Source organism: Phalangium opilio, unplaced genomic scaffold, assembly GCF_054372755.1.
Source record: "Phalangium opilio isolate 3A_F unplaced genomic scaffold, DU_Popi_V2 ptg000002l_1, whole genome shotgun sequence".
Classification (NCBI taxonomy): domain Eukaryota; kingdom Metazoa; phylum Arthropoda; class Arachnida; order Opiliones; family Phalangiidae; genus Phalangium; species Phalangium opilio.
The window spans coordinates 70,333-88,746 of NW_028324144.1; the positions used below are offsets into that span (position 1 = coordinate 70,333).

General features: G+C 30.9%; 1 long non-coding RNA gene across 1 annotated transcript; it reads left to right on the plus strand.

Moving 5' to 3' along the window:
• The first annotated feature begins 13,020 nt into the window (after positions 1-13,020).
• On the plus strand, positions 13,021-14,449 carry LOC149718063 (uncharacterized). The gene is made up of 2 exons (XR_016381647.1): positions 13,021-13,834; positions 14,293-14,449. It is a non-coding gene; the product is annotated as an uncharacterized LOC149718063 (long non-coding RNA).
• Positions 14,450-18,414: the final 3,965 nt, after the last annotated feature.

The window sequence follows — 18,414 nt, forward strand, 5'->3', positions numbered from 1 at the left end:
TAGAGCACTTAATTATCTTCATTAGGTTTAATTTTCATTTAATTTGAATGATAATTAACTTAATTACAAGCAAAATAAACTTTCAATGTATTTCCTATGGCCCCTTGCTGGGTGTCTTCTACGCTATACATATCTTAAAATCGCTATATCTTTTAAACCGTAATAGATAGCGTTAATTTGAAAGCAGATTTAAATAGAGCACTTAATTATCTTCATTAGGTTTAATTTTCATTTAATTTGAATGATAATTAACTTAATTACAAGCAAAGTAAACTTTCAATGTATTTCCTATGGCCCCTTGCTGGGTGTCTTCTTCGCTATACATATCTTAAAATCGCTATATCTTTTAAACCGTAATAGATAGCGTTAATTTGAAAGAAGATTTAAATAGAGCACTTAATTATCTTCATTACGTTTAATTTTCATTTAATTTGAATGATAATTAACTTAATTACAAGCAAAATAAACTTTCAATGTATTTCCTATGGCCCCTTGCTGGGTGTCTTCTACGCTATACATATCTTAAAATCGCTATATCTTTTAAACCGTAATAGATAGCGTTAATTTGAAAGAAGATTTAAATAGAGCACTTAATTATCTTCATTAGGTTTAATTTTCATTTAATTTGAATGATAATTAACTTAATTACAAGCAAAATAAACTTTCAATGTATTTCCTATGGCCCCTTGCTGGGTGTCTTCTACGCTATACATATATTAAAATCGCTATATCTTTTAAACCGTAATAGATAGCGTTAATTTGAAAGCAGATTTAAATAGAGCACTTAATTATCTTCATTAGGTTTAATTTTCATTTAATTTGAATGATAATTAACTTAATTACTAGCAAAATAAACTTTCAATGTATTTCCTATGGCCCCTTGCTGGGTGTCTTCTACGCTATACATATCTTAAAATCGCTATATCTTTTAAACCGTAATAGATAGCGTTAATTTGAAAGCAGATTTAAATAGAGCACTTAATTATCTTCATTAGGTTTAATGTTCATTTAATTTGAATGATAATTAACTTAATTACAAGCAAAATAAACTTTCAATGTATTTCCTATGGCCCCTTGCTGGGTGTCTTCTACGCTATACATATCTTAAAATCGCTATATCTTTTAAACCGTAATAGATAGCGTTAATTTGAAAGCAGATTTAAATAGAGCACTTAATTATCTTCATTAGGTTTAATGTTCATTTAATTTGAATGATAATTAACTTAATTACAAGCAAAATAAACTTTCAATGTATTTCCTATGGCCCCTTGCTGGGTGTCTTCTACGCTATACATATATTAAAATCGCTATATCTTTTAAACCGTAATAGATAGCGTTAATTTGAAAGCAGATTTAAATAGAGCACTTAATTATCTTCATTAGGTTTAATTTTCATTTAATTTGAATGATAATTAACTTAATTACAAGCAAAATAAACTTTCAATGTATTTCCTATGGCCCCTTGCTGGGTGTCTTCTACGCTATACATATCTTAAAATCGCTATATCTTTTAAACCGTAATAGATAGCGTTAATTTGAAAGCAGATTTAAATAGAGCACTTAATTATCTTCATTAGGTTTAATTTTCATTTAATTTGAATGATAATTAACTTAATTACAAGCAAAGTAAACTTTCAATGTATTTCCTATGGCCCCTTGCTGGGTGTCTTCTTCGCTATACATATCTTAAAATCGCTATATCTTTTAAACCGTAATAGATAGCGTTAATTTGAAAGAAGATTTAAATAGAGCACTTAATTATCTTCATTACGTTTAATTTTCATTTAATTTGAATGATAATTAACTTAATTACAAGCAAAATAAACTTTCAATGTATTTCCTATGGCCCCTTGCTGGGTGTCTTCTACGCTATACATATCTTAAAATCGCTATATCTTTTAAACCGTAATAGATAGCGTTAATTTGAAAGAAGATTTAAATAGAGCACTTAATTATCTTCATTAGGTTTAATTTTCATTTAATTTGAATGATAATTAACTTAATTACAAGCAAAATAAACTTTCAATGTATTTCCTATGGCCCCTTGCTGGGTGTCTTCTACGCTATACATATATTAAAATCGCTATATCTTTTAAACCGTAATAGATAGCGTTAATTTGAAAGCAGATTTAAATAGAGCACTTAATTATCTTCATTAGGTTTAATTTTCATTTAATTTGAATGATAATTAACTTAATTACTAGCAAAATAAACTTTCAATGTATTTCCTATGGCCCCTTGCTGGGTGTCTTCTACGCTATACATATCTTAAAATCGCTATATCTTTTAAACCGTAATAGATAGCGTTAATTTGAAAGCAGATTTAAATAGAGCACTTAATTATCTTCATTAGGTTTAATGTTCATTTAATTTGAATGATAATTAACTTAATTACAAGCAAAATAAACTTTCAATGTATTTCCTATGGCCCCTTGCTGGGTGTCTTCTACGCTATACATATCTTAAAATCGCTATATCTTTTAAACCGTAATAGATAGCGTTAATTTGAAAGCAGATTTAAATAGAGCACTTAATTATCTTCATTAGGTTTAATGTTCATTTAATTTGAATGATAATTAACTTAATTACAAGCAAAATAAACTTTCAATGTATTTCCTATGGCCCCTTGCTGGGTGTCTTCTACGCTATACATATATTAAAATCGCTATATCTTTTAAACCGTAATAGATAGCGTTAATTTGAAAGCAGATTTAAATAGAGCACTTAATTATCTTCATTAGGTTTAATTTTCATTTAATTTGAATGATAATTAACTTAATTACAAGCAAAATAAACTTTCAATGTATTTCCTATGGCCCCTTGCTGGGTGTCTTCTACGCTATACATATCTTAAAATCGCAATATCTTTTAAACCGTAATAGATAGCGTTAATTTGAAAGCAGATTTAAATAGAGCACTTAATTATCTTCATTAGGTTTAATGTTCATTTAATTTGAATGATAATTAACTTAATTACAAGCAAAATAAACTTTCAATGTATTTCCTATGGCCCCTTGCTGGGTGTCTTCTACGCTATACATATCTTAAAATCGCTATATCTTTTAAACCGTAATAGATAGCGTTAATTTGAAAGCAGATTTAAATAGAGCACTTAATTATCTTCATTAGGTTTAATGTTCATTTAATTTGAATGATAATTAACTTAATTACAAGCAAAATAAACTTTCAATGTATTTCCTATGGCCCCTTGCTGGGTGTCTTCTACGCTATACATATCTTAAAATCGCTATATCTTTTAAACCGTAATAGATAGCGTTAATTTGAAAGCAGATTTAAATAGAGCACTTAATTATCTTCATTAGGTTTAATGTTGATTTAATTTGAATGATAATTAACTTAATTACAAGCAAAATAAACTTTCAATGTATTTCCTATGGCCCCTTGCTGGGTGTCTTCTACGCTATACATATCTTAAAATCGCTATATCTTTTAAACCGTAATAGATAGCGTTAATTTGAAAGCAGATTTAAATAGAGCACTTAATTATCTTCATTAGGTTTAATGTTGATTTAATTTGAATGATAATTAACTTAATTACAAGCAAAATAAACTTTCAATGTATTTCCTATGGCCCCTTGCTGGGTGTCTTCTACGCTATACATATCTTAAAATCGCTATATCTTTTAAACCGTAATAGATAGCGTTAATTTGAAAGCAGATTTAAATAGAGCACTTAATTATCTTCATTAGGTTTAATTTTCATTTAATTTGAATGATAATTAACTTAATTACAAGCAAAATAAACTTTCAATGTATTTCCTATGGCCCCTTGCTGGGTGTCTTCTACGCTATACATATCTTAAAATCGCTATATCTTTTAAACCGTAATAGATAGCGTTAATTTGAAAGCAGATTTAAATAGAGCACTTAATTATCTTCATTAGGTTTAATTTTCATTTAATTTGAATGATAATTAACTTAATTACAAGCAAAGTAAACTTTCAATGTATTTCCTATGGCCCCTTGCTGGGTGTCTTCTTCGCTATACATATCTTAAAATCGCTATATCTTTTAAACCGTAATAGATAGCGTTAATTTGAAAGAAGATTTAAATAGAGCACTTAATTATCTTCATTACGTTTAATTTTCATTTAATTTGAATGATAATTAACTTAATTACAAGCAAAATAAACTTTCAATGTATTTCCTATGGCCCCTTGCTGGGTGTCTTCTACGCTATACATATCTTAAAATCGCTATATCTTTTAAACCGTAATAGATAGCGTTAATTTGAAAGAAGATTTAAATAGAGCACTTAATTATCTTCATTAGGTTTAATTTTCATTTAATTTGAATGATAATTAACTTAATTACTAGCAAAATAAACTTTCAATGTATTTCCTATGGCCCCTTGCTGGGTGTCTTCTTCGCTATACATATCTTAAAATCGCTATATCTTTTAAACCGTAATAGATAGCGTTAATTTGAAAGAAGATTTAAATAAAGCACTTAATTATCTTCATTACGTTTAATTTTCATTTAATTTGAATGATAATTAACTTAATTACAAGCAAAATAAACTTTCAATGTATTTCCTATGGCCCCTTGCTGGGTGTCTTCTACGCTATACATATCTTAAAATCGCTATATCTTTTAAACCGTAATAGATAGCGTTAATTTGAAAGCAGATTTAAATAGAGCACTTAATTATCTTCATTAGGTTTAATTTTCATTTAATTTGAATGATAATTAACTTAATTACAAGCAAAATAAACTTTCAATGTATTTCCTATGGCCCCTTGCTGGGTGTCTTCTACGCTATACATATCTTAAAATCGCAATATCTTTTAAACCGTAATAGATAGCGTTAATTTGAAAGCAGATTTAAATAGAGCACTTAATTATCTTCATTAGGTTTAATGTTCATTTAATTTGAATGATAATTAACTTAATTACAAGCAAAATAAACTTTCAATGTATTTCCTATGGCCCCTTGCTGGGTGTCTTCTGCGCTATACATATCTTAAAATCGCTATATCTTTTAAACCGTAATAGATAGCGTTAATTTGAAAGCAGATTTAAATAGAGCACTTAATTATCTTCATTAGGTTTAATGTTCATTTAATTTGAATGATAATTAACTTAATTACAAGCAAAATAAACTTTCAATGTATTTCCTATGGCCCCTTGCTGGGTGTCTTCTACGCTATACATATCTTAAAATCGCTATATCTTTTAAACCGTAATAGATAGCGTTAATTTGAAAGCAGATTTAAATAGAGCACTTAATTATCTTCATTAGGTTTAATGTTCATTTAATTTGAATGATAATTAACTTAATTACAAGCAAAATAAACTTTCAATGTATTTCCTATGGCCCCTTGCTGGGTGTCTTCTACGCTATACATATCTTAAAATCGCTATATCTTTTAAACCGTAATAGATAGCGTTAATTTGAAAGCAGATTTAAATAGAGCACTTAATTATCTTCATTAGGTTTAATTTTCATTTAATTTGAATGATAATTAACTTAATTACAAGCAAAATAAACTTTCAATGTATTTCCTATGGCCCCTTGCTGGGTGTCTTCTACGCTATACATATCTTAAAATCGCTATATCTTTTAAACCGTAATAGATAGCGTTAATTTGAAAGCAGATTTAAATAGAGCACTTAATTATCTTCATTAGGTTTAATGTTCATTTAATTTGAATGATAATTAACTTAATTACAAGCAAAATAAACTTTCAATGTATTTCCTATGGCCCCTTGCTGGGTGTCTTCTACGCTATACATATCTTAAAATCGCTATATCTTTTAAACCGTAATAGATAGCGTTAATTTGAAAGCAGATTTAAATAGAGCACTTAATTATCTTCATTAGGTTTAATTTTCATTTAATTTGAATGATAATTAACTTAATTACAAGCAAAATAAACTTTCAATGTATTTCCTATGGCCCCTTGCTGGGTGTCTTCTACGCTATACATATCTTAAAATCGCTATATCTTTTAAACCGTAATAGATAGCGTTAATTTGAAAGCAGATTTAAATAGAGCACTTAATTATCTTCATTAGGTTTAATTTTCATTTAATTTGAATGATAATTAACTTAATTACAAGCAAAGTAAACTTTCAATGTATTTCCTATGGCCCCTTGCTGGGTGTCTTCTTCGCTATACATATCTTAAAATCGCTATATCTTTTAAACCGTAATAGATAGCGTTAATTTGAAAGAAGATTTAAATAGAGCACTTAATTATCTTCATTACGTTTAATTTTCATTTAATTTGAATGATAATTAACTTAATTACAAGCAAAATAAACTTTCAATGTATTTCCTATGGCCCCTTGCTGGGTGTCTTCTACGCTATACATATCTTAAAATCGCTATATCTTTTAAACCGTAATAGATAGCGTTAATTTGAAAGCAGATTTAAATAGAGCACTTAATTATCTTCATTAGGTTTAATTTTCATTTAATTTGAATGATAATTAACTTAATTACAAGCAAAATAAACTTTCAATGTATTTCCTATGGCCCCTTGCTGGGTGTCTTCTACGCTATACATATCTTAAAATCGCTATATCTTTTAAACCGTAATAGATAGCGTTAATTTGAAAGCAGATTTAAATAGAGCACTTAATTATCTTCATTAGGTTTAATGTTCATTTAATTTGAATGATAATTAACTTAATTACAAGCAAAATAAACTTTCAATGTATTTCCTATGGCCCCTTGCTGGGTGTCTTCTACGCTATACATATCTTAAAATCGCTATATCTTTTAAACCGTAATAGATAGCGTTAATTTGAAAGAAGATTTAAATAGAGCACTTAATTATCTTCATTAGGTTTAATTTTCATTTAATTTGAATGATAATTAACTTAATTACAAGCAAAATAAACTTTCAATGTATTTCCTATGGCCCCTTGCTGGGTGTCTTCTACGCTATACATATCTTAAAATCGCTATATCTTTTAAACCGTAATAGATAGCGTTAATTTGAAAGAAGATTTAAATAGAGCACTTAATTATCTTCATTACGTTTAATTTTCATTTAATTTGAATGATAATTAACTTAATTACAAGCAAAATAAACTTTCAATGTATTTCCTATGGCCCCTTGCTGGGTGTCTTCTACGCTATACATATCTTAAAATCGCTATATCTTTTAAACCGTAATAGATAGCGTTAATTTGAAAGCAGATTTAAATAGAGCACTTAATTATCTTCATTAGGTTTAATTTTCATTTAATTTGAATGATAATTAACTTAATTACAAGCAAAATAAACTTTCAATGTATTTCCTATGGCCCCTTGCTGGGTGTCTTCTACGCTATACATATATTAAAATCGCTATATCTTTTAAACCGTAATAGATAGCGTTAATTTGAAAGCAGATTTAAATAGAGCACTTAATTATCTTCATTAGGTTTAATTTTCATTTAATTTGAATGATAATTAACTTAATTACTAGCAAAATAAACTTTCAATGTATTTCCTATGGCCCCTTGCTGGGTGTCTTCTACGCTATACATATCTTAAAATCGCTATATCTTTTAAACCGTAATAGATAGCGTTAATTTGAAAGCAGATTTAAATAGAGCACTTAATTATCTTCATTAGGTTTAATGTTCATTTAATTTGAATGATAATTAACTTAATTACAAGCAAAATAAACTTTCAATGTATTTCCTATGGCCCCTTGCTGGGTGTCTTCTACGCTATACATATCTTAAAATCGCTATATCTTTTAAACCGTAATAGATAGCGTTAATTTGAAAGCAGATTTAAATAGAGCACTTAATTATCTTCATTAGGTTTAATGTTCATTTAATTTGAATGATAATTAACTTAATTACAAGCAAAATAAACTTTCAATGTATTTCCTATGGCCCCTTGCTGGGTGTCTTCTACGCTATACATATCTTAAAATCGCTATATCTTTTAAACCGTAATAGATAGCGTTAATTTGAAAGCAGATTTAAATAGAGCACTTAATTATCTTCATTAGGTTTAATTTTCATTTAATTTGAATGATAATTAACTTAATTACAAGCAAAATAAACTTTCAATGTATTTCCTATGGCCCCTTGCTGGGTGTCTTCTACGCTATACATATCTTAAAATCGCTATATCTTTTAAACCGTAATAGATAGCGTTAATTTGAAAGCAGATTTAAATAGAGCACTTAATTATCTTCATTAGGTTTAATGTTCATTTAATTTGAATGATAATTAACTTAATTACAAGCAAAATAAACTTTCAATGTATTTCCTATGGCCCCTTGCTGGGTGTCTTCTACGCTATACATATCTTAAAATCGCTATATCTTTTAAACCGTAATAGATAGCGTTAATTTGAAAGCAGATTTAAATAGAGCACTTAATTATCTTCATTAGGTTTAATTTTCATTTAATTTGAATGATAATTAACTTAATTACAAGCAAAATAAACTTTCAATGTATTTCCTATGGCCCCTTGCTGGGTGTCTTCTACGCTATACATATCTTAAAATCGCTATATCTTTTAAACCGTAATAGATAGCGTTAATTTGAAAGCAGATTTAAATAGAGCACTTAATTATCTTCATTAGGTTTAATTTTCATTTAATTTGAATGATAATTAACTTAATTACAAGCAAAGTAAACTTTCAATGTATTTCCTATGGCCCCTTGCTGGGTGTCTTCTTCGCTATACATATCTTAAAATCGCTATATCTTTTAAACCGTAATAGATAGCGTTAATTTGAAAGAAGATTTAAATAGAGCACTTAATTATCTTCATTACGTTTAATTTTCATTTAATTTGAATGATAATTAACTTAATTACAAGCAAAATAAACTTTCAATGTATTTCCTATGGCCCCTTGCTGGGTGTCTTCTACGCTATACATATCTTAAAATCGCTATATCTTTTAAACCGTAATAGATAGCGTTAATTTGAAAGCAGATTTAAATAGAGCACTTAATTATCTTCATTAGGTTTAATTTTCATTTAATTTGAATGATAATTAACTTAATTACAAGCAAAATAAACTTTCAATGTATTTCCTATGGCCCCTTGCTGGGTGTCTTCTACGCTATACATATCTTAAAATCGCTATATCTTTTAAACCGTAATAGATAGCGTTAATTTGAAAGCAGATTTAAATAGAGCACTTAATTATCTTCATTAGGTTTAATGTTCATTTAATTTGAATGATAATTAACTTAATTACAAGCAAAATAAACTTTCAATGTATTTCCTATGGCCCCTTGCTGGGTGTCTTCTACGCTATACATATCTTAAAATCGCTATATCTTTTAAACCGTAATAGATAGCGTTAATTTGAAAGCAGATTTAAATAGAGCACTTAATTATCTTCATTAGGTTTAATTTTCATTTAATTTGAATGATAATTAACTTAATTACAAGCAAAATAAACTTTCAATGTATTTCCTATGGCCCCTTGCTGGGTGTCTTCTACGCTATACATATCTTAAAATCGCTATATCTTTTAAACCGTAATAGATAGCGTTAATTTGAAAGCAGATTTAAATAGAGCACTTAATTATCTTCATTAGGTTTAATTTTCATTTAATTTGAATGATAATTAACTTAATTACAAGCAAAGTAAACTTTCAATGTATTTCCTATGGCCCCTTGCTGGGTGTCTTCTTCGCTATACATATCTTAAAATCGCTATATCTTTTAAACCGTAATAGATAGCGTTAATTTGAAAGAAGATTTAAATAGAGCACTTAATTATCTTCATTACGTTTAATTTTCATTTAATTTGAATGATAATTAACTTAATTACAAGCAAAATAAACTTTCAATGTATTTCCTATGGCCCCTTGCTGGGTGTCTTCTACGCTATACATATCTTAAAATCGCTATATCTTTTAAACCGTAATAGATAGCGTTAATTTGAAAGCAGATTTAAATAGAGCACTTAATTATCTTCATTTGGTTTAATGTTCATTTAATTTGAATGATAATTAACTTAATTACAAGCAAAATAAACTTTCAATGTATTTCCTATGGCCCCTTGCTGGGTGTCTTCTACGCTATACATATCTTAAAATCGCTATATCTTTTAAACCGTAATAGATAGCGTTAATTTGAAAGCAGATTTAAATAGAGCACTTAATTATCTTCATTAGGTTTAATTTTCATTTAATTTGAATGATAATTAACTTAATTACAAGCAAAGTAAACTTTCAATGTATTTCCTATGGCCCCTTGCTGGGTGTCTTCTTCGCTATACATATCTTAAAATCGCTATATCTTTTAAACCGTAATAGATAGCGTTAATTTGAAAGAAGATTTAAATAGAGCACTTAATTATCTTCATTACGTTTAATTTTCATTTAATTTGAATGATAATTAACTTAATTACAAGCAAAATAAACTTTCAATGTATTTCCTATGGCCCCTTGCTGGGTGTCTTCTACGCTATACATATCTTAAAATCGCTATATCTTTTAAACCGTAATAGATAGCGTTAATTTGAAAGCAGATTTAAATAGAGCACTTAATTATCTTCATTAGGTTTAATTTTCATTTAATTTGAATGATAATTAACTTAATTACTAGCAAAATAAACTTTCAATGTATTTCCTATGGCCCCTTGCTGGGTGTCTTCTACGCTATACATATCTTAAAATCGCTATATCTTTTAAACCGTAATAGATAGCGTTAATTTGAAAGCAGATTTAAATAGAGCACTTAATTATCTTCATTAGGTTTAATGTTCATTTAATTTGAATGATAATTAACTTAATTACAAGCAAAATAAACTTTCAATGTATTTCCTATGGCCCCTTGCTGGGTGTCTTCTACGCTATACATATCTTAAAATCGCTATATCTTTTAAACCGTAATAGATAGCGTTAATTTGAAAGCAGATTTAAATAGAGCACTTAATTATCTTCATTAGGTTTAATGTTCATTTAATTTGAATGATAATTAACTTAATTACAAGCAAAATAAACTTTCAATGTATTTCCTATGGCCCCTTGCTGGGTGTCTTCCACGCTATACATATCTTAAAATCGCTATATCTTTTAAACCGTAATAGATAGCGTTAATTTGAAAGCAGATTTAAATAGAGCACTTAATTATCTTCATTAGGTTTAATTTTCATTTAATTTGAATGATAATTAACTTAATTACTAGCAAAATAAACTTTCAATGTATTTCCTATGGCCCCTTGCTGGGTGTCTTCTACGCTATACATATCTTAAAATCGCTATATCTTTTAAACCGTAATAGATAGCGTTAATTTCAAAGCAGATTTAGATAGAGGAGTTAATGGGCATTATTATTCGTAATTTTCATTTAATTTGAATGATAATTAACTGAATTAGAGCCAAAAAACATTTTCAGTGTAATTCCAACGCGAAAACCGTTAGTTAGTTTGGTGCTACGCCATCTATAACGAGATAAATGAACTGCGTTAATGTTATTTAAACTTTGAAGTTTCAGAGAAATAATTGCGTTGTTAATTACGACTATTTAAGCTTCAATCGCTTCTGTAATCAAAATAATTAAACATTGTAGTTTTTAACATCGGCGCTTCCCTTGTATAGATGTCGCCACACTATTAGTCCGAATTCTATAAATCGTTATATCTTTTAAACCGTAATAGATAGCGTTAATTTGAAAGCAGATTTAGATAGAGGAGTTAATGGGCATTATTATCCGTAATTTTCATTTAATTTGATTGATAATTAACTGAATTAGAGCCAAAAAACATTTTCAGTGTAATTCCAACGCGAAAACCTTTAGTTAGTTTGGTGCAACGCCATCTATAGCTAGATAAATGAACTGCGTTAATGTTATTTAAACTTTGAAGTTTCAGAGAAATAATTGCGTAGTTAATTACGACTATTTAAGCTTCAATTGCTTCTGTAATCAAAATAATTAAACATTGTAGTTTTTAACATCGGCGCTTCCCTTGTATAGATGACGCCACACTATTAGTCCGAATTCTATAAATCGTTATATCTTTTAAACCGTAATAGATAGCGTTAATTTCAAAGCAGATTTAGATAGAGGAGTTAATGGGCATTATTATCCGTAATTTTCATTTAATTTGAATGATAATTAACTGAATTAGAGCCAAAAAACATTTTCAGTGTAATTCCAACGCGAAAACCGTTAGTTAGTTTGGTGCTACGCCATCTATATCGAGATAAATGAACTGCGTTAATGCTATTTAAACTTTCAAGTTTCAAAGAAATAATTGCGTAGTTAATTACGACTATTTAAGCGTCAATTGCCTCTGTAATCAAGATAATTAATTATTGTAGTTTTTAACATCGGCACTTGCCTTGTATAGATAGCGCCACACTATTATCGGAATTCTATAAATCGTTATATCTTTAAAACCGCAATAGATAGCGTTAATTTGAAAGCAGATTTAGATAGAGGAGTTAATGGGCATTATTATCCGTAATTTTCATTTAATTTGAATGATAATTAACTGAATTAGAGCCAAAAACATTTTAATGTAATTCCAACGCGAAAACCGTTAGTTAGTTTGGTGCTACGCCATCTATAGCGAGATAAATGAACTGCGTTAATGTTATTTAAACTTTCAAGTTTCAAAGAAATAATTGCGTAGTTAATTACGACTATTTAAGCTTCAATTGCATCTGTAATCAAAATAATTAAACATTGTAAATTTTAACATCGGTGCTTGCCTTGTATAGATGTCGCAACACTATTAGTCCAAATCCTATAAATCGTTATATCTTTTAAACCGTAATAGATAGCGTTAATTTCAAAGCAGATTTAGATAGAGGAGTTAATGCCCATTATTATCCGTAATTTTCATTTAATTTGAATGGAAATTAACTTAATTAGAAGCAAAATAAGATTTTATGGTATAGGTGTTTTCGGATCTCAAATTTCAAAAAAAGCCGCTGCGTTAATAGTGTGGCGACATCTATACAATACAAACTCAAATATTATTTGAATTTAAAACTACAATGTATAATTATTTTGATTGCAGGTAGAACTAAACCTTATTTAGGCAAAATTAATTTTGCAATTAGTTTTTTGAAACAACAAAGTTTTAATTATTCACAATGCAGTTCAATTTTTTACATATAGATGGCGAAACCCGCCTATCAAGATACAAGTATAGACGGAGTAGCAAGAATATGTGTAGCTAGAGCGAGAGTGGAGAAACTATTGCTGGAATCGCCTTCTTTGTGTCGTTACTGCCGTCGTGACGTCGTAATCAATCAAAACTACGCAATATTTATTGGCCAGAATGTCCAGTGAGCCCCCCTTTTGTTTTTAAAAGCATTATAGGACATTAAAATATTATTATACAATGCTTAATGCTCTGTGCTTATTTCCGGTCCTTTCTGCGACCGGCATCAGCTGAGTTCATCATGGCAGCCTGTGCTTAGCTCCTGTGTGACCTTTCGTGTTTGCACCTTTAATTAGTTTAATTAAACCAAGTTCTTTCGTTAATTGCAATTAAAAATGGTTAAGAAGTGTTCAAACCATGATTACGCGAAAGAAACTTTAGTTTTTTATTGAGTTTTAAGGGCCAAAGTTAATCGAAAAAGCAATAATTATGGAAAAGTACCAAGGCTTAAGCAATGTTTAGATAGTGTAGAACACAAGATAGGCCGATTTAAATGTAATTAACGCATTTTAATTTAATATTTGGGGCAACCCGCTGCTATAATGGATACAAAACAACCCCCAAAAGTACTTAAAACCAGTCGTGTTATCCAAGTAGAGACTGTTATCAAAAGACATGCATGGCATGGAGCTGTACAGCCGCTACATCGTTCTCCGCTGATCACTTAAAGATACAGATACAGTTTGAAGAAACTAAAGAAACACTTCGCTTAATGCCTGGTAAGTACCTCTTTAATTAATTATATAATAGCATTAAAATGTAAAGAACTCAAAAGGTACTGGCTCCCAATGGTTTACGTTAGGCTTAGGTTTTATGGCTCGTAACTCTGGTTCTACTAGAGATAACGGGATGTCCTTTGAGTATGTTATAGTCCAATTTGTCCCCTTTCCAACGATACTAAAAACACAGGGCTACGACAAACGGGGCTCGAGTAATTAAGCAAAATTTTAATAAACATTCGCTCCGTTGAATTAAGACGGACTTATTTTACAAAACACCCATTAACTCCGGTTCTACTAGAGATACGGGGTTGTCCTTTGAGTATGTTATAGTCCAATTTGTCCCCTTTCCAACGATACTAAAAACATAGGAATAGGACAAACAGGGGCCGAGTAATTGAGCAAAACGTAAACAAACAAACCCCTCCATAGGATTAACATTAGACTATACTTTGCAGGCTCGTAACTCTGGTTCTATGATCCTATAGTCCAACGGGGCAAGAAGGGCAGGTCCAGTCTAAGAAGGCCAGTTTCAAAAATACTCACCAAGGAAAGAAATGAAAATGAAAACTGATTCAAATTTGTAATTTTTTAATAAAATTCATGGAAAACTCAGTGAAATTTTTTTAATATGCTTCTGAAACCATTTTTTTCCGATTCCTTGCCTTGAAATTATTCAGGAAATATATTTTCCTTGTTAATGTACCTTAATTAGAAGCCGTAATTAAGGTAAATGCTCAACTGGGGGTAGCGTCACACTTCTAGTTAGACTGTTACTTATAATTTTCACACTAAACTTTGGAGGCTCGTAACTCTGGTTCTACTAGAGATGCCGGGATGTCCTTTGAGTATGTTATAGTCCAATTTGTCCCCTCTCCAAGGATACTTAAAACATAGGGCTACGACAAACAGGGGCCGAGATATTAAGCAAAACGTAAACAAACCCCCCTCCATAGGAATAACATTACACCCAACTTTGGAGGCTTATAACTCCGGTTCTGTTATAGATACCCGGATGTCCTTTGAGTATGTCGTAGTCCTATTTGTCCCCTTTCCAAGGATACTTAAAACTTAGGGCTACGACAAACAGGGGCCGAGTAATTAAGGAAAATGTTCATAACCACCATACCCTCCGTTACACTAACCTTTGGAGGCTCGTAACTCTGCTTCTAACCTTAACGTGTTACTGTTATGACGTTTAGCTTAGGATAGGGGTGTTTTAGAGACATTTTGACCCTTAGAAGGGCAGATACGGAAGGTTTTTCCCGTTTTATGGCTCTATCAATCTCACTCGTTTAACCAACCCACTGCGTCATTTGTTTAGCTTACCCACCCCTCGACACAAAACTTAAAAGCGCTATATCTTTTAAACCGTAAAAGATAGAGCTAATTCGAAAGCAGATCTAGATAGAGCACTTAATGGAGATTATTATCTGTAATTTTCATTAAATTTTAATGATAATTAACTTAATTAGAAGCAAAATAAGATTTTCCTGATCGCCAATTTCAAAAAATTCCGCTGCGTTAATAGTGTGGCGACATCTATACAATACGAGCTCAAATATTATTTGAATTTAAAACTACAATGTTTAATTATTTTAATTACAGAATAGAATGAAGATTACATAGTCAAAATTAACTATGCAATTAACTCTTTGAAACTACAAAGTTTTAATTAACCCTAATGCAGTTCCTTTTTCAACATATAGATGGCGATACACGTTCCATTGTAATGCCTCTTAAAGGAAGAGGTACAAGGTCAACTCAACTTAAAAGTGAACACATTAGTGTCTGCTATTCCTCCCTGCGCTTGGTGGTGCTATCGGGTTAGCCGCGTCCAAAAAACTGGTGAGTAAAAATTCCAACGTAATCTTTTTTTTCCATCTCCCGCCGTAGTGGCAGCGAGATGAGAGAGAATTTTTCGCAATTTCAATTTTTAATTTCCTATCGAAATTAACTCAATTAATTAAATTAAATACACTTAATCTGAATGATTAGAACCTCTTGATTTTAATGGTGCTAGTCGCGTCTCTCTACGATTAACCGTTAATTAACTACGCAATTAAACGTCCCGAAACGCAGCCTGTTTTTTCAGTTTTTTTTCTTTCCAACGTCTTTTTGCCTTTCTAATTAACATTAATTTAAGTTTAATTAACCGATTCTGACGTAGAAAACTCTAAGGAATCGAATGAAAGTGGTCCCAATATCGTGCGACTAGCGGTTCATTAGTTATTACACCATCTCCGTTAAGACCATCTCCGTTCCAAACTTGGACACACCCTGTACATTCTTGGTTCCAATTTACGTTGATTTTCATTAATACGAGTTAAAACCTTAATTATCTTAATTTTTAAATGAATATTCTTATTGTGTGTTGTCACGTGACCCGTTAAATATATTTTTCTGGTTAATATACCTTAATTAGAAGCCGTAATTAATGAAAAACCACTCACACTTGTAGCTCACAAACCCCTCAACACAAAACTTAAAAGCGCCATATCTTTTAAACCGTAAAAGATAGAGCTAATTCAAAAGCAGATCTAGATGGAGCACTTAATGGAGATTATTAGCTGTAATTTTCATTAAATTTGAATGATAATTAACTTAATTAGAAGCAAAATAAATATGGCCAATTGCTGGGTGTTCTCGGATCTCAAATTCAACAAGTATAGATGGCGAGGGGACCGTCACTGCGCATCAGAGCGTACGAGATTTGAAATCACTAGCGATTTTGATGATTTCAATACGATTAATGCGATTTGGATGTGATATGAATGATTTGTACGATCATAAGTTTATAAGTGATGTTCCATAAGTATGTCACTACCTATACTTCGTAATGCCAAAGGCTTAATGAGAGCTAGTTCAATAACGACTATACCCGGTTTTGGCGTTTTGCAGTCCATCCTCCTATTTAGTCTATGGTAAGCCTTTGACAGCGCCCCAGTCACCAGGCGTCGCTTTACGAGAATCTATGACTTTACTCCTACGTCACTTCATGACAAGCTCTCATTAACACTTATGGAACACATCTTATTTACTTATGGTACGACTCGAATGATTTGGCGTTGATTTTAATGATTTGAATTCTTAATTTGACTGCTTTGGATGGTGATTTCACTGATTTGATTGATTTCATAGCGATTTTAGTGATTTTCTAGATTTGGGAAGTGATTTATGTGATTTGAATGATTTGAAAACCTAGGTGTATGAGATTTGAAGGAGTGACGGCCCCCTCGCGTCCCAATACACTGATTCGGACAGACAAACCTCGCTTCGGTTGACTCTCAGTGGTACGACTTGTTTCGTCCAAGTTTTCCCGCCGAACTATTTTCAACCTCCGCCTTTTCAACATTGCTTATCCCTCCGCCTTGAGTCAGTCCCGTTACCGTTGTCTACCCCCCTTCTATTTGTAACCGCGCTACAATGTAGACGTAAACGTCAACTAAACTTAAAAGTGAATATATTGGTCGCCCATATTCCTCCCTGCGCTTGATAGCGCTATCAGGTTAGCCGCGCCCTAAAAATAAAGAGGTGATAAATTTCAATCTCTCTTTTTTTTTCTTTCAACCCGCAGTAGTGGCAGCGCCGTGAGTTACTAGCGTTAAACCTTCCGTACATTTAAAACAGGGTGCCATTACTCGAAACCCAATTCATTATTTGGGCTTAAAAATTATTTTAATTGATTTTAACCGCGATTTTTTTACTGATTACTGTTAGTTACGAAGTGCAACGTAGGATAGGGTTATTTTAGAGACATTTTGAAGCTTAGAAGCGCAGATACGAAGGGTTTTTCCCGTTTTAGGCCTAAAATTAGGCCTAAATTAATTAACCCGATATTTATTTCGGGGTAATTTTAGATGAGAAATCGATTGGTGATAGGCGAATCGGCCTAAAATGAACAAGGTGGCCGAAAATGTGGCTGTACGCTTCTGAAACCATTTTTTTCCGATTCCTCACCTTGAAATTAATCAGAAAATATATTTTCCTTGTTAATATACCTTAATTAGACGTCTTAATTAAGGGAAAAACCTATTTTAAAAACTCCAAAATCAAGTCTTTGCAAACGCATGAAAAGTCTATGGAGGAGAGACGCGGTTGAAACGCGAGATGAGAGAGAATTTTTCGCAATTTCAATTTTCGGTTATTTTTAGTTTCCCATCGAAATTAACTTAATTAATTAAATTAAATACACTTAATCTGAATGATTAAAACCTCCTGAATCCGATGGTGCTAGTCGCGTCTCTCTACAACCAACCGTTAATTAACTACGCAATTAAACGTCCCGAAACGCAGCCCGTTTTTTCAGTTTTTCTTCTTTCCAACCTCTTTTTGCCATTTAAATTTAAATTAATTAAACTTTAATTAACCGATTCGGACGTAGAAAACTCTAAGGAATCGAATGAAAGTGGTCCCAATATCGTGCGAGTAGCGGTTCATTAGTTATTCCACTAATTGCGGCCATGTCCGTTTTTAGTTTCAACCTAACTGTGTAGCGACTGTAAACGTTATGGTCTGCGGCCTCGCAGTACTTCCTGGTATCGAGTTATGTTGATTTTCATTAATTAGGGTTAAAACCT